The sequence below is a fragment of the Ambystoma mexicanum genome, chromosome 3q (genome assembly GCF_040938575.1).
Source record: "Ambystoma mexicanum isolate Mex_15411 chromosome 3q, UKY_AmexF1_1, whole genome shotgun sequence".
Classification (NCBI taxonomy): domain Eukaryota; kingdom Metazoa; phylum Chordata; class Amphibia; order Caudata; family Ambystomatidae; genus Ambystoma; species Ambystoma mexicanum.
In genome coordinates this window covers 5883494-5909194 of record NC_090926.1, presented here as the reverse complement: position 1 = coordinate 5909194, position 25701 = coordinate 5883494, and the positions used below count along the sequence as shown (strand labels likewise).

Below are 25701 nucleotides of genomic sequence, written 5' to 3'. Positions count from 1 at the left end.
AGCCTGCCAGATCTCCAAGACACCAGCCAATCCTGTAAAGCCAGTCCCTATATCTTTATACTGTATCCATGTCTTCCTCCAATCCTGATGTAACACTATGCACCTATAGGGAAATGTCAGTAGTGACGTTTCAAGAACTTATAATATACTGTTCTTGTAGTGTTCGGCAGAACACTCTCAGGCAGCAGAGTCCTTTGCTCTATTTATTTGCTTATATAAAATTTGGTTCCCCTGAAATTACTCCCCTGGTCTCATTCCCTAGTGGGACGCGTATTTATTCTGTCTGTTTGGACACATGCATGCTAAGGCAACTGCAGACTCCGCAGTTGCTTTCATGCTGATATCTATCGGACCCCCCTGTGCCCTGATCAGTGAAGGACCCACAACAGTGGCCGATAGCAGGAAGGGGGAAAACAGAGTTACACTGTATAACATCCTACAACAGGCACTTCTTGCAAAAAAAAGTTGACAAAGAGGATACTTTTTAAAAGATAATTTGGACGCTATGGCCACCTATGTTGAGCTTTACAGACACCAAGCAACCACAGACATGCATGTTATCGTTCGAGATATAAATTAATGATTCATAAACCGGATTAAATGTGCATAATTAAATACTTCTTAATACTTTTAATAGCTTTGAAAATCGAGTTTACTAGCATTCAATTGTTCAGGTACAATGTACAAACATTGTGGAACATACATCCCGCTGCTAATCATTTATACCGGGAAGTCAACTGTTCGACACAGTCCGCTTTTGGTGGACAGGGCTCGTTTGCAATGTTTTGTGGCAATGTATGTGTCCCAGGAACATCATCTGGATCGACTCCATGAGTATGCATGGTCAACGCAGTCAATGTGAGATCTTTCACAAAATTGAATTTCATTTCCTGGTATATTGGCTTGGCAACCCATTTTTTGCTTCGTTTTGCAAAGGCCATTGTTTAACGAAGCATTCCAAAGTTTCCTCCAGTTCTCGATTGTTCGCTGCCTAGATTCTCGTTCTCGCTAATGCGGCTAGTAATGTTCTAGATTGAACACCGTCTATGCCAAAATGCAACCTTTTGGGTCTGTACTTTAGGCACATATTGTGGAACACCTCCAAATCTCCGGTGTGACAATTATGTGAGTCCCTTCAGGTCTCTTGAAAGAGTTTTTATCAAACACAATCTTCTCGAGCTTTGTGTGGCGGTGAAGATAAACCAACCACTTCTTGGTACCTGCTCCTCCGATAAAGGTCCATGTGCACATTTTGGTTTTCTGTCCATGAGTGAACGTTGGAACAGTGGTGCATTAATGAGCGCCATTTTTCAAGTAGAATTGCCACAGACCCACCACAAGTTTTGGAGTTCCACCAAAGATGGTTGCTGAGAGATTGAGACCACAGTCAAATATTTTCCGAACCCTTTTTTTTTACCAACAGCTATGAATTTTTTTATTGACTGATTTGGCAACGTGCCATAGATCAAATTGATGGCGAATGTTTGGAAACTGATCTCGCATGGCCTTGGCTATTGATACATGTCTGTAAGTGGCTATGAGGTCTATTTGCATTCCCCTCGATTGAAGATGTTCGAGGGATTTGCTTCTCCATGACCACTGAGGATTTACATTGGGACATCTGCGCGACCTCCAAACTCACAACTTTCTCAGTTTCCATGTCCTGAAAGTGGTATGTTCAGTACTTTACTGAAAATCCAGGGCAGTCACACTGTCCGTCGCCAGCTAGCCTGAACCATTTGCCAGAGAATGTGCTTTCAGTTGACATTTTTTCCATTTTCCAAGCTTGACTAATAGCGGGGAACAAGAATTCTCTTTGATATTTGTAGGACTGTGTTTTAGCAAGGAACTGAAGTCCCACAAATTGATAGAAACTGGACAATTTACTATAAGCCGAGCCACTGAAAAGTAAAGCTGCTGAGCATAGTAGATTTCCAGCTGGCACTTTGCCCAGTATCGGTTGAGCAGACCATGAAAATGTACTATGGAGATGGGCACAGGTGGCTTTGAATTTCAGGGTAGTGCCTTGTAATACACAAGTCCTATTCACCAATGGCTCACCTCATATTTTCCCCCTCACTGGATGTACACATTTCAGCATCAGTATAATCTCTACCAGGCAGCTGTCGAATACAATGTATTTCTGCTCCTTTATTAGCCAATCGTCCTGCATGATTGGGGTTTGTCAGTCAACACTATTTCCTCCTTCGGGTTCAAAGGCTCTGTTCTTAACTGGTTATCCTCTTACCTCTCTTCCTGCTCCTTTACTGTATTCTGCGGCGGCCGGACCTCTCCTACCTATCCTCTTGATTACGGAGTACCCCAAGGTTCAGTGCTTGGTCCTTTCCTCTTTTCTCTTTACACCTCACTCATTGCCCCTGTTATCTCCTTGTTTGGCATCTCCCACCACTTCTATGCTGACGACACTCGACTCTTTCTCTCTTTATCCATCTTCTCCACTGACCTTCACCAAAACTCTCTTCCTGCCTTACTGCCATTAAGAACTGGATGTCCTCCCGCTTTCTCTCTTTTAACACTGACAAAACCAAAGTCCTATTCTTTCCATCCAACTCTCTTCCCCCTCCTTCTCCTCCCCCGTTTATTCACTTTCCTCCCTCTAATCTCCCTATCTCTCTCCAAGCTCGTAACTTAGGTGTCCTCTTTGACTCCTCTCTCTCCTTCTCCCAACATATTTCCCTCACTTCTCTCACCTGTCGCTACCACCTCTTCGATATTCGCAAAATCCGTCCCTCCCTCACGTTCCATGCTACCAAACTCTTAATCTCCTCCCGCCTCTTCTATTGCTCTTCCCTACTCTTTGGACTACCTACATCTCATCTTGCCCCCCTTAAATCCATCTACCACTCTGCTGTTCGTACCCTTTGTCTCCTTACCTCCCGTGACTCCATCTCTACCTCGCTATCCTAGCTTGGCTGGCTACCATTTCACTCTCAACTTAAATTTCACTTTCTATGCCTTGTCTTCAAATCCCTCCATGGTCTCGCTCCCCCTTATCTCTCCTCCCTTCTCTCTTTCTACTCCCCCTCCTGTTCCCTTTGATCCGCTGGCCAGTTCCTTCTCACTGTTCCTCCTTCCCCCTGCGCCTCCTCCCGTTTCCGCTCCTTCCAACTCCTAGCGCCTCTGCACTGGAACTCCCTTCCTCTCGCAGTCCACTCCACCCCTACCTTCTCCTCTTTTCGCACTTCCCTTAAATCACTCCTCCTCCATTCTCCTCCTTGAAACCCCCTCCCCCCTCTTCATCCCCTCCCTCCTTATTCTTTCCCCTTGACTATCTCTCTCCCCTCTTCTACCTCCCCTCTCTCTCCCTTCTCTTTCCCTCCTCCAACTCATCACCACCGCCCCACCCATTCCCACTCCCTTCTCCCCCCTTTCTCCTTCAGTTAATTGCTCTTTTCATTGTTTTGTTGAATGATTCATATTGTAATTTTGCTTCCACCGTTATATTGTTTGTTTTATGTACTAAGTTGTTCGACTGTACAGCGCCTTGGTGTAAGGCGCTTTATAAATCAATAAATACAAATGCAAACTGTGGTGGACAAATCGGCCAAACTAGACAAACTGTAGTAGAGATGTTTGTCAAGTTCCTCGGTCAATTGCATCGAAGTTTCAGTCTGTTAGTTCGGATTGTGTTATTTGCACACGAATTGGAGAAAGCATCAACGTCGATTGTTTATTGGTTGGACCTTTTTTTGCGGTTGTAGATTGTGTCAAGTGGTCCGTGAGGAATTCAAAAGCATCTTCATTATATTCAGTTTCATCTTGTCGAGTTCTCACATTATAGCAATGGTCCAACAACACTTTGCTGACTTCGCCGGTCACTTTCAATTCAATTTCTGGCCATTGGACATAAGCAACTCGAGTCTGCTTATTGACTGGACCACGCTGCGTCTCAAATAATAGTTGCTCCATGGTGAAATTTGTTTGGCAAGCAGCATCTTGGGTTTCATTTGTTGCCTGTGTCTTTATACTTCTTTTCCTTCTGGGCGTCTAGGCAATGGGTTGTAAAAACACGTTCAATGTAAATCGCACATACAGTAGATAGCACTTTAAATAAAAAAAACATGTTATGAAGAAAACAGCCTAAAACACTCCTAGAAAACGAAATTGTTTGTTAGTTACCCTTGTTTTCTTGATTTTCTGTGAAACCGTGGTCTTCTCATTAACGACCGCACGAACAAGCCGGTCCACCACCTCTGATCCATATGCCTCCTCTTCTGATTCCACACCTTGTGTACATTCCTTGAATAGAATATTTATTAAAAAAAAAAAAAGTCAAACGTATTGGAAATTAAAATCTTTCATCGCACACATCACTTACATACATACCCTCGCAAACAGTGTGCGTCATTTAGTCAAAATATACATTTCGAATTTCACCTGATTGATGGCAAGTGTAGAAATCCCTGTGCAAAACATACTGATTCTAATGTTGCGCTCAAACATTTTGCAATGTATTCTGCATTAGGGAGGAAGTGTAACGTTAGAACTGGAATCATAAAGGTTTGAAACACTACATTTATATGAATGTCACTGTCTAATAGTATCCTATGTAGGATTTACTTTCTTTAATTAAAGGGAACTATCAGTATGCACACCTCATACTCTCGACCAGCTCCAAAGGATGATGTGGTTGTAGTCGAAGTACCAGCATCCCCCTGTAACACAGTACCTGTTATAGTATGGAAGAAAACAGCTAAATGGCACAGGGACAATGGGATGCAGACAATGGTACATATAAAGAGTAACCCGTAAATGACACATTGTTTAAAAAATCGACAGGATAAGTCTGTATGGCTCGCCATTGGTATAATGGATGTGTCGGTGGTTTCGTCACTTGCAAGGGTCTGTGCTTCCGTGAGTATGCTCTACAGACATTTCAAGCAACCGATTACAAAAACATTATGCTTTTTGTGAAGGGCACTATGGCATTGGTTTCCATGGTCATAATTACTTCATTTGAGGCTCCATAAACCAGGGACAGATGTGTAGTAAAATGTGGTATAGTTAAAATGTAATACAATCTGGAAAATATGCAAACTTTAAGACACATTTACACCAAAAGTGTCATGACCCATAGAACTTGCCCCTTCTGGACTTCCTGGTCCTTTTCGCGCCGGGGCTTGTATTCTTTGTTGCTCCCAACATGGCTGCAACAAGCGACTTGCCTCGCACCAGCTTTCACGTCTCACACGGCACGTTCTATAAATTGGCCACGGCCCCGCGCGTCTCAACGCTATCATTAGGTGGTGACTAGACGTGTGCGTGCGGTTCGGCGAATCTACTAATCCTAGATCCTGGTTCCTTCTTCCTTCCTTCACCCCTTCCCTCTAATCTGCTCCTGGAATTCCCATTCTTGCGACTGCTACCTATTTTCCTGGACATCCTGGAACAGTGGTCTTCCCGGAACTCTGGAAGCGCTCTGCAGCCGGACGAGACTCGAGTGAGCCTATACAAGACCTGATCCGTCCACAAGAGGAATCCTCCCGCGGAACAGAGCAAGAAGCGATCCCAGGTGAGACGGGGGGAGATTTATGACAAAAAGCACCAATCCGTATATGGAGTTACCTGTTCAGTACCGCACCACCTACAGCTAATTCATCACCCGGGACTCACCTGAGGCATGTGTGTGCATCAATAGAATTGGAATTGCATTTGGAAGCAATTTACGAAACATTTTGGGTCAACCCTTTTTTGTGCTCGTCGTCTGGTCGTACACATCCTGGCTAAAGTGCAGGCTGCAGATGCGGAATCGATTGGTCCTCAAGTCTCCAAACACAGCCTGGGCTCTACTTTCAATCTCGTCTACCGCAAAACCAGAATGTCGAACTCATCTTCTTATTAAATGAATATCCTTCGGGAATGTGTGCATGATTGTGCCCTGACTTTTGACATGGCTCCTAGAACTGCAACTCAAAACCATACATGCAGGCATTCTTAAAGTCGATAAGATCTGTAGAAAAAAATTATAAACATTAACAAAAAAAATTTACTGAATGCATGAGATTAATGGAATTATATCAGTTTTCTATTCCACGTTTGTTTTGTTCAAATAAGCAAATCCTGGGTAGCGTAGTCGAATATTACATACATACAGAATTGATTGATATGGCGCTATTCGTAACGGGTTACTCGTCCGTTGAATGTACTTTCATGTATCAAAAGGAAACATGATTATAAACATGGTCCGAGAAAGATGCAATTCTATTACAATTGACAATGATAAAATGTACTATATATATCGGGATCAGAACACTTGAAACATTAGACAATGGTAAAGACATTGAGATGAATGAACATTACACTACTGGGTACATTCGGTCGACAACTATTCGTAAAAGATTATTTGTATTTTATTTTGTTGCTGATGTTGATGACACAAATGTACTACACATTGTATACTTTGGGTTGCAGCACAGTGTGGAAAAATCCCCTGTACTGTCCGCTGTCACTGGGGAATTTGGCGCGAATGGCTCCAACGACACAGGCGGGTATTACTCGTCGAACGCGGTATCCAAGCACCCATGAAGCCACCATGTAAACGAACGATAGGCCACCAGTCTGTACCACCTGTGGAAGGGAAACATACATATTGTAGTTAAATGAACCTGATAAGTGTACACACCTTAGTTGAAAATGCATCCTGTATCCTATGGCATAGTTGCCCGTACAAATGTTACTTCATGGATCAATGAACTTGGGTTTTAAAGTGTAAAAACATTACAAAAGTGAACACCCATGAAATCAATAACTTTTGGGGACAGATAAATTCTTAGATGAAATTGAAAGACACATAAAATGACCACTGTGATTTCCCCAAAGCGCAAGAGATGTTTTGAATTGCCAGACTACATTCATTTGGCAGAGATAGAGAAGTTGGGAGACAAACAAGAAATGTTAGTGGCCTCAGTGGTCAAAGTGACATCAAATCTAGAGTACACTTACTCGTTACTTGGATTGTGAGGGCGAACTGTTGCGCGAAGTTCGTGCATAAGCACCATCATATTCCTCAACACGGGCCTTGTGAGGCAGGCTGCCCTGAAGGCATGCAGCCCGGTAACGCATAGCGGCAGTGTCTCTTCTTCCGATATGTAGGCGAAGCATCCAGAGTTTTCTCTGCAGCAGCAGTTCTCCTCCTCGGTTGGCATGGCCTTGCACCGATTGCAGGTACTCCAGCTGGAAAAGTCTTCCATGCGACTGGGCTCTGGCTCAGGATCCAGTGATTAGTCTTCCCAACTGCCGTCCGATGCCCCATCGTTTCTGCATCTTTCTCTATGAACTAATTCCACCTCGGAATACTCCAGCTCGGAATGGTAGGGCTGTATTGTTGCCATTATACGACAAAATTAAAATCGATAGTAATGCTAGTATAAGTATCTGTTTGCACGGGCTCCGAGCAACGAAGATAGCTGAACAGAGTAGAAACGAGTCACAGGCTATACAAAAAAAAAACAGTGAAGCGATTGAAAAAGCAACTCTGATGTCTGTTGAGAAGCTGTCTGTTTATACTTATTGAGGAAAGATGCGTCCTGCGATTTCCATGGAGACACGTCATTAGCTGGGGGTGCATTCGGGTTGTGAAATGGGCCATACGCGTCTAGTGATGTCCGCTTCAGGAGCGGGGATATGATTTAGTGCCGCGAGGGCAGTCGATTTTAGGGCGATGCAGCAACTGATAAGATTAGCACAAGATGGCCACGCCACGCTCGTTGATTTTGCATGTGTAAAAGTGAGGAAAACTAAGGTAAGGTGCATAGGAAATGTTTTTACGATCGATTAGTTTGCATAAAACCACATGCCCGAACGCTCGGGACGATAACATTTTGAGCGCACTATTCTTTAAAAGCAGGCTTTCTACGTTCTGGCCTACTTTTGCTTTCCAAACGCGCATCTTACACTTTGATAGAAAAAAAGTCATTTCCAAATGTGTTGCTTTTTTTGGTCGGACTAGGACATAAATACCCCATAATTTGTTTGCCTCTGCCTTTTGTGTTTTATCACAGGATATATTTATAAAAATGTTATATGCCTGTCAAACTGCCTAATCACAAATAAATGCTTCTGTTGTACTGACAGTTATTAGGAAATTAAACTGGGTTCATGGGTGCCAGCTTTTGATTTTCACTATAGGGCAGACATAACCCCACCTGCGCCCTAAATATAAGAAAACTACCAGTTCAACCCATTCTTTGGCCAAACACAGTTTATAACACTTGTTTTTTAAATTATTTTATAAGGAATGGGAAAAAGGCATAGGAATAACAACCAGTTTTTAATATATAACATCTCAGCAACGGTCTATCAACCTGCTGAGCTACCCTGGTAGTTCTCCTACTGTAGAGCGTGTCTATGGATCCCTTAATGTACTAAAAATCACTGCATTACCAACAGTATTTTGGGTGCACCACTGCCATGGAAGTGATTTCAAGTGGAATTGATATACAGTGTGAAATTTGGAAAGAAGCAACATGAAAGAAATTGCCCCATTTTTAAACTATTGTTTTGAACATTTCCTTTGAGCAGAATTTGAATGCCAACTCCGTCCCTTCCTCCAAATTCCACCCCCACCCTAGCCCTTGTGGGATCCCCCTTTCATTTGTTTCCATTTCCACCACTGGGTATGTTGAATGCTACTGATAATTGATATCCAACTGCTCTGTACATGATGCATACCTATGTCAAACAATGATCACAAGCAGATGGGTTTATCAAAAAGGCTCTTGTAGGTGTCTAAATCTTAAATTTAAGATGTAGGACAGTTTAAGGAGATCACGTTTTCCACTTTCTAGTGTGAAATAATGTTCTTGGGACACGAAAAGCAATAGAGCTGCACACAAAAAAACAACAAAAGGGGGCATTTTGGAATGGGTGCTAATGGACATTTGGTCATAGTTCCCCTCACCCCTCTCTTCTGCCACGTTGGACGCTCTCTTTGGGCAGCCCCATAGATTGTAGACCATCACTGTAAATGATGGTCTGCAGATGAGGACCCCCAGATCAATGTACCATTCCCGTTGAAACCTTAAGAACCCCAGGTTCATAAGCACTCCAGTCCCAACTTACATATCTGTTGGAAATGTCTGTGCCTGTTTCTGGATTCCTGCGGAAGCCGTTGGGTTTCCTACCCATTTAGCACCCTATCTGTTGGGTAACAATGCAATTCATGCTTCGCGCTCCCCTGGAACGCCTACCGTGCAGGAGATCTGCATACTTTGTTACTTACCACTGTTTACTACCTCAACTGTTCACTACTTCATCTGTTCTGGGCGTTTCTGTCCACACAGGTGCAAACAATGCCATCATACCTGTGACAAGTGTCAAAATGTTGTCACTACCATCTCAAACTTCTCAGATGCATCTTTCCCTACCTCTCCTTCCCGAGCAGACTTGGCGCAGTTATGTCTATTGTGATGTCGAGACTGGACTATGCCAACTCCCTATACCTAGGAGCCCCGGCATACCATCTGAACAAACTCCAAAGAGCGCAAACCGCTGCTGCTAAACTGCTCCATGCCCTGGGCCCGAGAGACCACGACTCTCCAGCTCTCCGAACCCTTCACTGGCTCGCAGTCGGACGAAATGAGACTTTCAAGACCCTGTGCATCACTCACTGTGCAGTGCACAAGACCGGCCCATTATACCTGTAAGAAAAGATAAAACCATACCTCCCATCTTGCACCCCAAGATCAAGCTCTGCCCTCCTTTTAGTAATTCCGTCCTCTAACTCTGTCAGGATCGAAGGATCCGCCTTCTCAACCTTGGCCCCGACTCTGTGGAACTCGCTTCCCCCACATATTCGACACACCCAAGACTATTTGACATTCTGCAAAGCTCTAAAAACGTGATTCTTTCGGTAATGCCAACCACGACCTTCTGAAGCGATTGAAACCCAAGATACCTGATGAATAATGCTCATTGAAACTCCCAACAATGTCATCATTAAATATGCTCGCTAATTAGGCTATTAAGCAAAGCATGCCTGAAATGCAGAATAATGATCTCCTTAGATCATAACTCGACGCAATTCCCTCTCCTTACTAATATTCACATATCCTTGCCAGTATCCTTGCTGCCTCTTCACCATACTAGACCCACAACAATGTCCCTCTGCTTTCCCGAACTGTCGCTGGGTGTCCCCATCCACCTCAAGTATCACGTGATGTCGCCATATGCCCCAGCCCCTCCGGTCCCCTGTGTTATCACTGTGTGCACCCAAGCCCCTCTGGTCCCCCATGATGTCGCTGTGTGCCCCAGCCCCATTGCCCCCCGTGTTGTTGCTGTGTACCCCCCATGCCCTCTGGTTCTCTGTGATGTTGCTGTGTAACCCTCTGGTCCCCCGTCCTGTCGCTTTATGCCCATCCCCCTCTAGTCCCTGTGATGTCACGGTTTGCCCTATGTGCCCCCCAGACCCCTTAGTACCCTGTGCTGTTGCTGTGTACCCCCTGCCCTCTGGCTCCCCGTGTTGTTGCTGTGTAGCCTCTGGTCCCCCGTGCTTTCGCTGTATGCCCAGCCCCCTTTAGTCCCTGTGATGTCCCTGTATGCCTCTTTGGTCCCCCATGTTGTCGCTGTGTACGCCCTGCCCTCTGGTTCCCAGTGATGTTGCTATGTACCCCTGTGGTCCCCTGTGCTGTCGCTGTATGCCCAGCCCACTCAGCCCCTGTGTGCCCCTTCCCCTCCAGTCCCCTGTGGTATCACTGTGTACCCCCGGCCCCTGTCTGGTTCCCCGTGATGTTGCTGTTTGCCCCCAGCCTCTCGTTTCCCCCTGATGTCGCTGTGGACCCACAACCCCTCAGGTCCCCATGCTTCCCTTTGTGCCCTGACCCTCTGGTTCCCATCTCGTCACTGTGCGCCCCTCACACCCACCTGGCTCCCTGTGTTGTCACTGTGTGCCCCAGCTCTCCCCTGGTCCCCTAAGATATCGCTGTGTGCCCCGTGCCCCTCCTGTGTCCCGTGTGTACCCCACCCCACCCCTTCTGGTCCCTATGATGTCTCTCTGTGCCCCCAGCCCCCTCTGCACCTTCTGGTCCTCCTTTATGTAGCTGTGTACCTCACCCCCTCTCATCCCTATGATGTCTCTCTGTGCCCCTCTCGTGTCCCGTGTTGCTCTGTGTGCCCCAAACCCCCCCCTGTTCCCCCGCGATGTCGCTGTGTGACCCAGCCCCTCCGGTCCTCGTGTAACCGTTCCCTCCTACCTGTGTCTTGGCACTTGCACTGTCTGGGTGTCACTAGGCCAAGTGTAATGGCTAGTCTTCACATTCTTGCTGTATTGGCATGTGGGAGTGTCTTTGCATGTTCCTTTGTTCCCCCCCGTTGTTGTCTAGCGCTTTTGAAGCACATTGTGTTGGGGTGCTGTGTGAATGAACCCTCATATCCTTATGCTTACTCTCTGCTCTACACCGTCACGCAATTGGAGTGCAGTTACACCCCTCTATCAATTCGGCCTAACTGCTCACATATGAACACTATCCCATGAACACCTCATCATTCTAATAAAACGCAGCTATATCTCAAGAAAAAAATGGCCTAGCTGCACACATAAGCATCCCACAGGCCTAACGCAGCCAGAACCCAGTCTTGGTGTCGACCCGCCAGACTGCACACATTGAACCAATACCTCCACACCTAATGCTAGAATGCAGCTACCATCAAGCAATTACATCAGCTGCACACTTAACTGGTGCGCCCTTTGACACCCTATTCTTTCTACTGACCTGGACTATGGTCCCAGAGGGCGTCCAACCTATCAGCGCTTTGAGGTCATACCTATGATATATAGAATGCTATATAAATGCCACATAACAAGTAGTCAGGGGGATAAGAGAGCGGTATGCCCCCAAGTTTTTTATTTTGTTTTATTGCTGAACGACTATAGGGTCAGTAATCTGCATCCCGCGCTTTTGTTCGTGAAATAGACCAGTGACTGTGCTTAGCAGGGGCCATGGAGGGTACAGCAAGAGCTCACTAGTATAGAATATCGCTTACTCAGGATTTTAGTCGGATTTTAAGTCGGGTTGGGTGGCGCTCAGCCCTATGGTGTGTGTAACGTTTAACTGATGTCTGATTTGTTTTCCGTCTTGCATTTTTGCAGGTTCCCCCTCGTCAGCGTTGCCTGTGATGTAGCCAGGATTGGTTTGTGTCGATCCTCGCTCACCAGGAGGCCATTTAAAAGGTAAAAATATAATCTGCTTTTTCCCGGGGGAGGGATTGAACCTTTGACCTGCGTTCATTACTTATTGTCAACTGATTTATATCAGTATGTAGAAAGCATGCTCGGGTTGTGTTCCATTCTTGCAACAGATGTACATTTTACCCAGTTTCAGTGTTTTCTAAAATTGTTTCAGTAACAGTTGTGTTGGGAATGTCCAATATGTCTTTAAAGGTTATGGGGAGGTTATTGGGTACTGGAATGGAGCAATTATTATGAACTGTCATGCTAAAATCCCTGCCGAATCTGGATCCTAAAGAGACATAATAAAGGCTATATTATTGGTAGAGTACAGATTGTCATCATGATGCATCCTAAAACAGATTGCGTTAAGCACAGTCGATCGAATGGCAGCACGTGTTGCTGCTTTGTCTAGAAATGACAAGAAGAGTTTGTAAAAGAGCATACTTTTTCATTGAGTTTTAATCAGGGTTTAAATTGTCTACAATAATTTGCAAAACAGTAATACATTCTGCGTACCTGAGGAACCACAAAGGTATGTTATGTTAAAGTCATTTTATATAGCACATTATCACAACCTGCTTGGTCTTTTGGCGCGCTGGCCGATCTGTAAAGACACGCAGGTTTTTTTTCCTCTCTAACTTTCAAATTGGGTGAGATCCGATTATGATCTGTAAGACCATGGAAGAATATACTAAGATCTGACAGGATTTTCCCATTGTGTAATGCAGGCATTGATGATCTGCCGTTATTTGAGAGGATAGCTTTATTGCAAACTGTATTCTTAAGAAATAATGTTAGGGCAGTTGAAAATGCCATTTTACTACTACAATCCTTCGATAAATGCAATTTGTTAAAAACTGGAAAATGATATGAACTATTTATACAAGTGGAAAGTAATGGAACCTTTTAATTATGTGGTTACATTTTACATAGAAATGTTATGTAAGGCAAGATTTTTTTTCTTTTGATGCTGTCAAAAAGTGCCCCGGTCCCAATCTGAAGGACGTAATATCCCACAAGTATGGAGGAAAAGGGACTAGGGACTAGGAGTACGTCCGTCACTACGGTGAGTAACTTTGTTTTTCACCTGAAATGTGAAAGTAGAATAGTCCATTTGAGCCAAGTCGCACATTCCACAATGCCGCCTAGTAGCCATCGCTGGAAGTTCACCTCTAGTTCTGAGCCACATCAGCTGGGCATTGTGGGTATGCAAATGATCCCAAATGCAAACCTTATCTCCAGTAAGGTCCCGTCAGCACTGTGATGGGAGCTTGTGGCTGTCGGGCCTATACTTCACTGATGATCCCTAATAAGGCAGAAACCAGGTATATAGTTGCCCCAATAGTCTTGCAAAACATCTGTCTTGAGTTGATTAAGGTATGTATGCAGAACATAGCTATGCCCACTCTATATTTTTGGCCGTGCCCACTCTATATTTTAAAAACACTAGTGGGCCACTTCGGCCATTGCCAGTAGCCACGGCCCTTCAGACCTGCCCTTTCTATTTCTCTTACGTCCTAGCTCTCCCTTCTTCCCAACTGGGTGGGAATGCCAGCATCCGCAGGCGGGCCAGAAAAGCTGGCTGCAAAAGATAGCTGCCACTATAGCAGGCGTGAGGCCTACGTCACGCGTGCGTCCCTCCGCGCGCCAGGCCCACATCTTACCCCCACGTCACCAAATTTCCACATCTAGTTCCTATTATTCCATCTACTGGGCAGGTCAGCATTTTGCTGCGCTGCGACTCCCTCCTTTTTGGGATGCTACTTTTTGCTGTCCATCACTTTTTTCTTAGCGATTGGTTCTTCACTTTTTATTTCAATTTGTGCCGCCTCCCTCTACGTATGCTGCATGTGACAGAATTCAAGCAGTGAATCAGTTGCTGGAAGCATTTCTCTGCGGCCGATCCCCATCTTGCCTGCGTCTAGTGTTTGGGTACACATCACCCGGTGAGTACCTGTATCTTTTTCTGTGGGATTCACCTGAGGTCCCTGTGGACTTGTCTAGCTGGGACCGGCACCGAAGGCGACCAAAGACTTCGTTTGGAACAGGAGGGAGGCCAGTATCGGTAAGAGGGGAACTATACTTTCAGGTGAGGTATGTGTTTCGGCACTGGCCTTCGATACCCAAGGGAAGACTGCCTCCTCAGTTCCAGGGTCTTCACAGGACCGTTCAGGGGGAAACCCTGGGCATGTTAATCTGAGAGTACCCCTGGATGGGAAAGCACTAGTACCTGAGTGAATTGTATATGGTCAACCGTTGTATCGGAAAACATAACAGATGCACACTTTTGTGCTGCACTACGACAGCCAAATATTGTTCAATAAACTTCACGTTTATGACAACTTGCTTATGTAAAAAACACAAACTTGTGTGTGTATTTATTTCTTTCGTAACAAGGATTTTCTGTTATGTCATTCGGTATATCATAGGCACATTGCATATTATATTGTCATATACAAACTTGTACGTGTATGCCTGTTTCAATAATTGTTTTTTTTCCCAATTACAGTTTTAATGACATCATGATTCTTCAACAAACAATACTTCATTCATTTGTAGTCAAATTGTTCCAAAATGTCTTGATATTCCACCCAGGTCTTGTCACTCTGGTGTTATCTTTTTGTTGGTAATATTCTTTCCACGTGTACACTATGTCCAATTTGTAGTCTAGAGTGTCCCTCCTGAATTTTCGTATTTTTTTGGATTCAATTTCCTTTTTATAATTATCCAATTTGTTATTTATTTCTTCTAGTAATGCTGACAACTCGTCTCTGGTAATCAATCCGGCTAAAGATTTTTGGTTTGTTCTAGATCCAGTTCAATAGATGTTAAGGATTTTGATGATTCTGTTTGTATATGACAATATAATATGCAATGTGCCTATGATATACTGAATGAGATAACAGAAAATCCTTGTTACGAAAGAAATAAACACAAACACAAGTTTGTGTTTTTTACATAAGCAAGTTGTCATACACGTGAAGTTTATTGAACAATATTTGTCTGTCGTAGTGCAGCACAAAAGTGTGCATCTGTTATGTTTTCTGATACAACGGTTGACCATATACAATTCACTCAGTTTTTTAGTCTGGTAGCACAGGCTTAACGGATTGCACCTAAGTATTCAAATTAATTCTCACAGAGACTTAGACTAACATAAAGAAAATATAAACTCAGAGTGCACCTCTTCTACCAAATTTTCTCAAAGCACTAGTACCTCCCAGGTGGGAAAGGGTCTGAGAAGATCCACCCGGTACCGGAACAATTATTTACACCAGACAAAACACCCGACGGTACAGGGGAAACCCTCTAATGCCTCAGTAAATCAAACAGGCAAGGGTTCCTTCGAAGAGGTACACGTCTCCGAGGTTTGACTCAGTACATTCCAATTCCCTTGAATCTGCTACAGCCAAGTCAGCTACTGCATGTAAAACATCTGGTACGATGGCTTTTCCTTGGTAACTGCAGTTGAGCCCTCAAGCTCCTTGGTACCGAAGAAGTTGCAGAAGTCCTCTCACACGATGCATAACATTCTCACTCCAGATCCAGTGCGGTACCGACTTCTCCAAAGAAGCACACTTTGAAAAAAATCACCTGTTGCATCTTTCTCTGATTCGTTACCGGAGAGTCAGAAAGATAATTCCATTCTATTTTCTGACTCGGACAACATATTTTTACAGTTCCACTGGAACGATTAGTCAGCACTCCTTTGTGTGAATTCACCTCCAATGTTGCCACAATTCTCTCCTCAGTCGGAGGACAATTTGGCTCGATGAACTCCGGTTCCAGCACAATCTGGACCACAGCTGGTTTTAACCAATATCCAAGTACCTAGACCTGTGGTTTTTAACATCTACAATCCAAAGATCCACACATCTCCAAAGCTCTAGACAACAAGTATAAGGTGCCTAAGGAGGAACCTTTCATACTTATGGGGAATCTTCCTGCACAATCAATGGTAGTTTCTGCTGCCCTGGGCTCAAAGGGAAGAGGTCCTACTCCATCTCCAGCTTCAGTTCTTGATACAAATGCAAAAGCTTGGGAGAATCAAGCTAGGAAATCTTACACTAATGCTACCTTACAACTCAGTCAAGGAAACACTGCTACAGTTTTGGTGGGATTTAATATCCTTAATTGGGAGACTAGCAAATGCTTTACAGTCCTGCTCCCTGAAGCCGCTGATGAGTTTTCCTTTTGGCTTTCAGAAGGTAGAGAGGCGGCTTATCCAGCAGCTTCAAGTGGTTAAAGACCTCACCGACACAACAGCAAGAGCTGTCACTAATGCAGTCTGCATACGTAGACATGCATATTTATCAGCCTCTTCCCTTCACCATGATATCCAGGAGAAAGTGCTTGACCTTCGTTTTAATGGCAAGACACTTTTTGATGCCTCCACTGAGGAGTTCCTTCAAAAATGTAAAGCCAGAGTCACTGCTGCTAAAACACTTAGCTCATTTTCGGTGAACAACCTTGTCACCAAAACAAGAGAAGATATAGGCCCATATCCAAGTCTGGGCCTTCCCCTTCCTCAAATTCTTCTCAAGAACAAAAGACTATTTGACTTTCTTCCGGGCATGTACTTACCTTGCCCGGAACTCGGTGGGACTCGTGTTTTGACTGCGATTCCCTTTCGTTCCGGGCGCTTCAACATCGTTTAGAGCGGTGGAAGGAGGTGTTTCAGCGCACCCCCCTCCCCCCCTACGCACTTTCAAACTTTCATCGACGAGAAGAAGAAACGCCCGGTGAGTTCTTTACTTTTTAGGGCACCCCGACCGGGGGATCCTTCCCGGTGTCTTCCCGGTCCGGTAGGAGCATCAAAAGCTCTGTTAGCGGGGCTTGCCCTGAAGTGCCTTCCAGGCCGAAAATGTGTACCAGAGTTTTCTCTGTGGGCTTCCGTAAGGGGCCTATTGACACCGGATTGCAATCCGAGGCACCTGCTGTTGGGGCTGTTTGTGGGCCCAGTTCTACTGAGGCAGTGGGTACCGGAGCTTCGGTACCGGTGGTTGCTTCGTGGTCTCCTTGACTGGTGCTTCCCGTAGAGACACCGGGGTACGCCCTGAGGCCTCTGTTGCAGTTTTCTGTACCGAACTAAGGTTTGAGGCCCTTTGTGAAGAGGCTTTTACTGGGCTCGGGTCCGGGGTCCCTCGTTTGGAGGCTAAGGTGACCGACAGTTCTGAGAGGCCTGTTAAGGTCTTGTCGGTGAGGTGTACTCCTCATCGTTCCCACTCAAGCGGTGACGTCAGTTCTGTTGAGGGGGCACGGAGTGAGGTCGCTGACTGGAATTCCTCAGTTACTGGCGTTGCCGAGGTCCTTCCGTTAAAGGCTGTTCTGGCTGATAGCATGTCTCAGAAACATTGTAGGCCACGCAGTACTGGCTCGGCCGAGGTTCCTTGTGTCAAGTCTAAGATGAAGACCCCTGACCCATCTGTGGAGACCCCTGTCTCACTTTCACACGTGTCGCAGTTCTCCTCAGGTGCTGACAAAATGGCGGCTACTCCCGCCAAGACTACGGTGGCCATTTTGGATACCTCCCTTACATTACGCCATCGGCGCTGGGTGTGGGGAGTGGCATTTCAGGTGAACATTGTTTTCCTTGTGCGTCCAGTTTTTGACTGGAGCGCTCGGATGCCCCTGCCTCATAACGTCTTGCTCCCTGCGGCATCTGCGCCCTTGATCTATGTTGATAACAGCAGAGAAGGGCCCTCTTGGCTACCCTCTCCCTTATGTCCATGGAGTTACTCCGCTCATGAGAGGCCTCCTCCAGTCGCCCCTAAATCATTGGCGGAGGGCGCTTTTTTCGACAAATTTCAGAAGCGAATGCGCTCTGACCCCATGGCGGAATATTTTGGAGACTTGTTTAGGGATGCCCTCCTGCGCCGTCGGTCCCAGTTGTGCCACCGGTAATTCCGCCAGCGCCGCCTCCACCGGCCCTCCCTCCCTTGCCACCATTGTCTCCAGTGGACAAATCTCCAGCAGTGCCAGATGTTGATGTTACGCAGCTTGATCCGGATGTGTCAGACGACGCACAGGGGGATCAGGACGGCGAGGACCAGCCCCGCTCTGTTAGAGCCTTTTACGACCGGCAGCTGGACATGTATCTTTTGGATTTTCCAGTACCCGAGGCACCCCGTTTCGCAGGAGGGGGTGCTTTCGGGGGCGTTCACCTTGTCGCCTTCGGAGCGCACCGGCTTGTTCTTGCAAAAGGACGTTTTAGCCGAAGTCCCTAAAGTCTGGGAGAAACCACACTCTGGACTGTTTGTTAACAAAATGATTGAAGCTCGTTATAGGCTCCATTCTTCGGAAGAAGCCGTCTTAGCGTCGTGTCCGCCCCCTTCCTCCACGGTGGAGACTGCTTCTACATTACAATCCAGACCCGCTTCATCGTCTTCTACAGTGGCAACGCAGGTTCTGGCCAAAGAGGATAAGCTTCTTGACTCTTTGGCGAGGGAGATTTTCGCTAATTCAGCCCTGCAGTTAAGTCAAGCTAACGCGGAACTAGTATTAGCAGGGGTGAATATGAAAATGTGGAAAGTTCTGTCAGAGTTTGAGGAATTCATTCCCACTAATAAACTAGAGGATTTTAAAGCGGGATTGTCAGATGCCAAGGTCCTGGCGCAGGATATGCTGGAGGCCGCGGCACATAATGTCGACACCTCGGCCCAGGGCCTTCTGCTTGGCGTGGACACCTCTCGTCAGGCTTGGCTGCACGCTACCAAGTTCTGGACCTGCCTTTTGATGGCAAGGAGCTTTTTCACTCAACGACAGATTTTGAACTAAGACTAAGGACAGCACCCAGACAGCCAAGTCCTTGTCTGTCTTGGTGAAACTCCCTTTCAGGGCACAGAGAACGTCTTTGCAGCCTCGGTCTTCCTCTGGTTTTAGGGGATTTCTGGATCGGAAGTCCCGTAGGGTTGATACTCCATCAGGAAATTCCCGCCAACGGCAACAACGGGGTAGGTGTTTCTCCTGTTCCTCAACCTCCTCTTCAGTTTCAGGTTGTGCCGCCACCGATAAACCAACTAAATGAAGTTTTTCTGCGCTCGCACGAGACCCCGGTGAGAGGGCGCATTGCGTCTCACTGAGAGGCGTGGCAGGCCATCACCAAGGACCGGTGGATAGGTCTCGTCAGTCTCGGGCGGGCTTCCGCTTGACCCTTCACCCTACCCCACCCTTAAATCCCTCCTTCCAGCAGTCGGGGTCGCCCCCTCTCAGAGCCGAGATACAGATGTTGCTGGATCGCAGGGCGGTGGAACCCGTTCCCCTAGGGGAGCGAGGGGAGGGCTTCTACTCTGGCTGTTTACGGTGCCCAAACCCAACCATGCTGGCCTGCGCACCATCCTAGACCTTTCCCAGTTCAATCTCTCTCTACCCCAAGAGAAATCACCCCCTGTCAGATAAAATCCTCTTTACAGAAGGGCGATTGGCTCAACATAGTGGACCTTCAGGATGCTTATATGCATATTCTGATTTGGAGTCAGCCTCAGAAATACCTACATTTTTCCGTAGGGGAGGAGCATTTTCAGTTCTTAGTGCTCCCGTTTGGCCTCAGCTCGGCACTGTGTGCCTTTACGAAGATGTCGGTTATCGCAGCTCATTTTCGGCTTCAGGGTATCCATGTGTATCCGTATCAGGATGATTTGCTGCTACACAGTCCTTGTCCTCAATCGGCTTTGAGCAAGCTTAAGTCTCTCCTCCAGCTCCTGTTCCATCTTGGGCTGTCAGTGAACTGGCGGAAATCCTCCATGACAGTCTCTCAGGACCTGATTTTCCTGGGTTTTCGGTGGAATACGATTGACTGCAGAGTGTATCTGACCGGGGACCGAATGGCGGATCTGTTGGCCACGTGTCAGGTGTTTGCGCCGTCAGAGAGCATGTCGGCAAGGTGGTTCCAGAGGCTTCTGGGCCACATGGCCTCGTGTGTGCTGGCTCTTCCTCTTGTTCGTCTAAAGATGAGGCGAACACAGATGGCTCTTCAGAGTTCTTGGCGCCAAGCAGTGGATCATCCAAAATGATTCCTGTTCCATCTTTCATGAGAACGGACCTTGTGTGGTGGTCGTCCCTCAGCAATCTGTCGGTGGACGTGGCCTTTCAGGACCCCGGTCCACTAGTTACAATTAAGACGGACTCTTCCCTTCTGGGGTGGGGTGTGACGTTGGACCTTCTTCAGGTTTCCGATCTCTGGTCACCACAGGACAAACTCCTTCATATAAATCACTTGGAGCTCCTGGCGATCTCCCTGGCGCTCAAAGAGTTCCAACCTGTCATTGTCAACAAAGTAGTTTGGATCTGCACAGACAATGTGGTGTCCATGTTTTATATCAGCAAACAAGGGGGTACCAAGTCCCCTCCTCTTGTGGATCTTGCCATTCAGATATGGGAATGGGCAGTTCAGCATGGCATCTGGATGATGGCACTGCACATCTCGGGGTCAGCTGAATGTTACTGCGGATGCCTCTCTGGGGGATGCCCTCGAAATTCCCTGGCTCAAGATGAGAGCCTATGCTTTCCCGCCTCTGATTCATCAGACACTGTGCAAGCTGAGGAGCACGGTGAACTATTCTCTTCTGCTCATAGCACCGTGGTGGCCGGCCGGGTTTTGGTTTTCAGAGCTTCAGCATCTTGTTTGTGTGTGCACCGATCAGGCTTCCGTTGGTTCCTGACCTGCTTTACCAGAGAGATCGGCAGCTGTGGCACCCCTCCCCACAATTGTTCAGATTGGCTGTATGGTGCCTGAGTTCAGATCTTTAGAACACCTCAACTTGTCCGCTGATAACATGCATATTATTCAGGTGGCCAGGAAGTCCTCAACCAGATCTCAATACAGGAGCAAATGGCTTTGGTTCTGCCACTGGTGCTTAGCCAGACAGCTGGACCCCAGGGGGGCCACGATCGACACGATGCTGTCCTTTGTCTTTCATCTAGCAAAGTCTGGCATCCCTGTCTTGACATGCAGGACTTATCTTTCGGCTGTTGCCGTAAACCTATCCACGGTTCAGTGCTGTTTTTCACTGACAAACCCAGTGGTTAAAAGGCACTTTGCGGGTCTCATGCGTCTTTACCCCCCTGTTCGCAAACCGCATCCGACGTGGCATCTGAACGTGGTCCTTGTGCCTTGTGCCATAAGCTCTTTGTTCCAGTGGCTACTGTAGACTTTAGGCACCTTTCGTGGAAAGTGTCCTTCTTGGTCGCTGTGACTTTGGCAAGACGTGTGAGTGAGCTCCAGGCCTTGTCGGTGGAGCATCCCTTTCTGGTTTTTCATAAGGATAAGGTTGTCCTGAGGTCAAATCCTTCTTTCCTTCCAAAAGTGGTCTCTAATTTTCATCTGAATCAGTCAATCTCCTTGCCGGTCTTCTTTCCAAACCCAGCCTCAGAGCCTGAGAGGTTTTTGCATTGCCTGGATGTTAGAAGAGCTTTAAGTTCTATCTGGACAGAACATCTGAATTTAGGAGTTCTTCTCAACTCTTGGTGACTTTCGGTAATCCTCAGGTTAAACGGACCTCCAAAGCGACTATTTCCAGATGGATTGCTGCCTGTATTATGGAGTCTTACTCTGTTCAAGGTCTTCAACCTCCAAAAGGGGTTCATGCATGTCTGGTACGGGGAAAGGCAGCTGCTGTTGCCTTTCAAAAGTATGTCCCCTGGGAGACCATCGCGAAAGCAGCTACCTGGTCCTCTCCATCGGCTGTTTGTAAACACTACTGTTTGGATCTGAGCTCCAGGTCAGTTTGGCCGGGCTGTGCTTAAAGACCTTTTTCAGTAAGGAGTTTTCCATCCACCCGTAATTCCTGTGAGGAGTGCTTGGGAATCTCCCATAAGTATGGAGGAAAGGGGACGGGACATAGGAGTATAATAAGGTTACTCACCGTTCTGACCACCTTACTCCTAGTCCATAGTCCCCTTTCCTCCATATGTCTGCCCGCCGTCCCCTCTAATAAGGTTCCTCAGTTATTGCTTAAAGGCGATAGAAAAGGACTGATGGGCGATGCGCTGGGCGGAGCTAAGGAGGGTGGGGTTACAGCCGCATGCGGTACCCCGCGTAAAAAGAGAGGAAGGACACAATTTAAAAATTAGATGCTTTTTACAAAATGCTCCGGTCCCGTCCCACAGGACGGAGGAATGTCCCATAAGTATGGAGGAAAGGGGACTATGGACTAGGAGTAAGGTGGTCACTACAGTGAGTAACCTTAGTATTTTCACATTCCCAAGTCAGTTCCTGAGGTTCAACATAGCAAGGTGAACCTCAGGAAGTGACGTTATCCAATGCACTAATGCATTGGTGCAAATTATTAAGGTCTCCTTACCAGTTCACACGTCTGCCCATCGGACTCCATTGTGCTCCCAAAGTATTCACAACAATTATGGGAACAGTGGCAGCTTACCTTCAGTTAAGTACAGTACATCTGTTTCCTTACTTAGACGACTGGCTTCTCAATGCCCGGTCTCTAGAGGAATTGCTTCAAAAGATGCAATTAACATACCACACTCTTTCTAACCTAGGGTTTTCCATAAACGTGGCAAAATCCAAGCTCATCCCTTCGCAAAGGATCCAATTTCTAGGAGCAGTTATAGATACTACTCCACACAGAGCTTTTCCTCCCCCCGGAAAGGGTGGAAGCAATTTGACAAACACTCTTAAAGTTCAAAACACATCAGATTATAACAGCTTGGTGGTGTCAAAGGCTCTTGAGGCTAATGGCCTCTTGTATAAACCCAGTTCCCTTTGCAAGGCTTCTTATGAGAACAGTTCAGTGGCATCTTGCCTGCAATTGGAATCAACTGTTGCATTCTCAGGAAATGAAAATCCAGATTCCAAAGCAAGTTCAGGACTCGTTAATCTGGTGCAACTCCCCAGAGAACCTATTAATCAGGTCTCCTTTTCAGCCTCCCCTTCACAAAATAGTTGTTACAACATCAGAGTACGGTTGGGGATTCCATTGTCTAAGTCTAACAGCACACAGTCTTTGTTTTTCTCAGGAAAAGCACCACATAAATGTCCTGGAACTAAGAGCCATATTTCCCTGCTCTAAAATCAGTTCTTCCCTCACTTCAAGGAAAAGGGTGAAGATTCTAAAGGACAATACCACTGCAATGTTCTATGTCAACAAGCAGGGGGTAGTCATTCTCTTCCCTTGTGTCTCCTGGCAGAGAAGATTTGGTATTGGGGCTTTCAGAATCACATTTTCTTGTTGGCGTTCAATCTGGAGGGAAAGAAGAACGTCCTAGCAGACAAACGGAGCAGGTTACAGTATGCTATGCACAAGTGGGATCCGAATCTGTCATTGGCAAAGATGATATTTCAGTAGTAGGGCCTTCCCTCAGTAGACCTCTTTGTCAACCAGCACAGCACTCTGTCCTCAGTTTGCGTCAAGGCAAGTTCAGGGTCTCCAGTCCCTGGGAGATGCTCTACACCTGGATTGGTCGAACCTAGCACTTTACGCGTTTCCACCTCTCCCATTGATAAACAAAATATTGCTCAAATTCAAAATGTCACTGAATCTAGCAATGATTCGCATAGCTCTGTTCTCGCCTCACCAGATTTGGTTTCCAGACCTCCAGGAATTAGCGGGGACTTCCAAATTAGATCTCCCATCATCGAGGGATCTGTTACTTCTCTCTCCATGATGATTTGTTCTCTCCACTTCCGTGTCTTGTTACATTTGGTTTACACATCGCCAGATGGGTTGTCTCCTTTATCTCCAAGGGTTATGATATGAAAGGGCTTGCGGCTCCGCAGAGACTTCGGGCCCATTCCACAAGAGCCAAGTCAGCATCCGTAGCCTTCACTAGACATGTTCCCATTGTAGAAATCGGTAGAGCTGCTATGCTACCTGGTCTACCCCGCTTGCCTTTTGCAAGCACTATGCTATGGATACATCCTCTACAAATTATGCAAAATTCGGCTAAGAGGTGCTCCACAACTTGTTTGCCTGAATTCCGTATATACTGTCTCCTCCACCCTTACTTATTCTAAGGCTTTTTAGTCTGGTCACAACCAGTTGGGAAGGCGAGAGAGGCAGGACATAAGAGAAATGAAAAATTGCCTTCATGGTGATTCAGATTCTTAGTCAGGGCTTTCCCTCCTTCACAACACCCACCCAGCCATCCCCAATAGTAAGCATATACTTAAAATTCCACAGGAACTGGAACATAGGCCCCACGCCTTCAAAATTCTTGAAGTGACATCTATCTTATAGCCAGCTTTTTCGTCCTGCCTGCGGAAGCAGGTGTTCCCAACCAGTTGTGAAGGAGGGAGAGCCTGGACTAAGAGAACCTGAATCACCATGAAGGTAATTTTACAACACTACCAAGCCGCTAGCTGTACCCACTGTATATGTTCCCTCAATATGTTACACCCACTTGGATGTGCCCACTCTATATTATATTTTGAAACCCTACTGGGCTATGGCCTTCGGCCGTGTCCTCTTTCCACCTCCCACCTCACTGTAGCTATCCAAATATTTGTTCTTGTCCCACCTCTCCACCTCATAAGCACGATTATAATACGAATGTAATACATATAAACACGTGTATCTGTGGGCTTCCGATAACTGGGGTTCTGATGTTTGTTAATCTGCTTAGAATCACATGCTGTGCATATAGTTCGACATCCAGTGGCCACCGCAGAGTATTACATCTTGTCTTTCGAGAGTCGAAAGGGGACGTCGGCATAGGCGCGTCTGTAACACTATCCCTATAGTGACATGTAGTGTACCCAAAATCCCTCACGCGTCGAGGTCCCTCGGATAGTTTTTTTCCACCTAGAATACTGGTCGCCTTAAGCAGAGATCGTAAAGAGACATTGTGTCGCACCCTTCCCTCCTTCTCACCCGTTTGTCCTTTATTGAGGTCTTATTGGGTACTCCTTCCTTCTTCCTCACCGATCGGGACTTGTACAGGGAAGGATGCGAGTCTTCGGGTTCCAGTGTGTGGAGTGCCAACTGCCTAGGCAGGGTTGCGTTCAGTATCCAGGAAAGATGTCACAGAAAAATTCATCAAGAAAAGGAAACTAAAGTACAGTAATCAACGGGTGCTGGTGGGGGCCACGGCACCAAGCACGAGACGGATTCTGGGAAGAAGGGGGAATGGCCTTGCCGAAGCGAGGTGGGAAAGAGAAGGGATTCCTGGAAGAAATAAAAAAAGGTAACTGGAAGATAGACGGGAACGTTACAAATGCCAAACAACTTGGTTCAGTAGCATTGAGACGTGCAGAGCCGCGGGGGCGTGCCTAATTTCTAGGAAGCCGTGCGTAGCAACTAGAGAGCAGTGATCCCGTGCTGTCGGCCATGTTGGGAGGATTGCCGACCTGATGTTACGGTGCATCATGGACCAAGAGGTCCAGAAGGGCCGAATTTGGTGGTTCATGACAGCATGCCCCTTCTTAATTCTTGATCCACCCGGTTTGCCTGGATGGATTCGATGGAACCTTTGCACTAGGCAGGGAACATTCATGTTAGAAACTGGTTCCCAGGTGTGTTCACTGGCGGGGTGTGGGGGTTATCCTTTCCATTCCACTG

At 46.5% G+C, this 25701-nt stretch overlaps 1 protein-coding gene across 7 annotated transcripts in view; it reads left to right on the top strand.

The window, feature by feature from the left end:
• TNRC6B (trinucleotide repeat containing adaptor 6B) overlaps positions 1-25701 on the top strand; it is a 2246995-nt gene that overhangs the window by 132932 nt on the left and 2088362 nt on the right. For all 7 annotated transcript variants that reach the window (XM_069652930.1, XM_069652926.1, XM_069652923.1 and 4 more), the window contains exon 2: positions 12107-12187. The gene's annotated coding sequence lies outside the window, so the exon portion shown is untranslated. The remainder of the gene's footprint in view (positions 1-12106; positions 12188-25701) is intronic.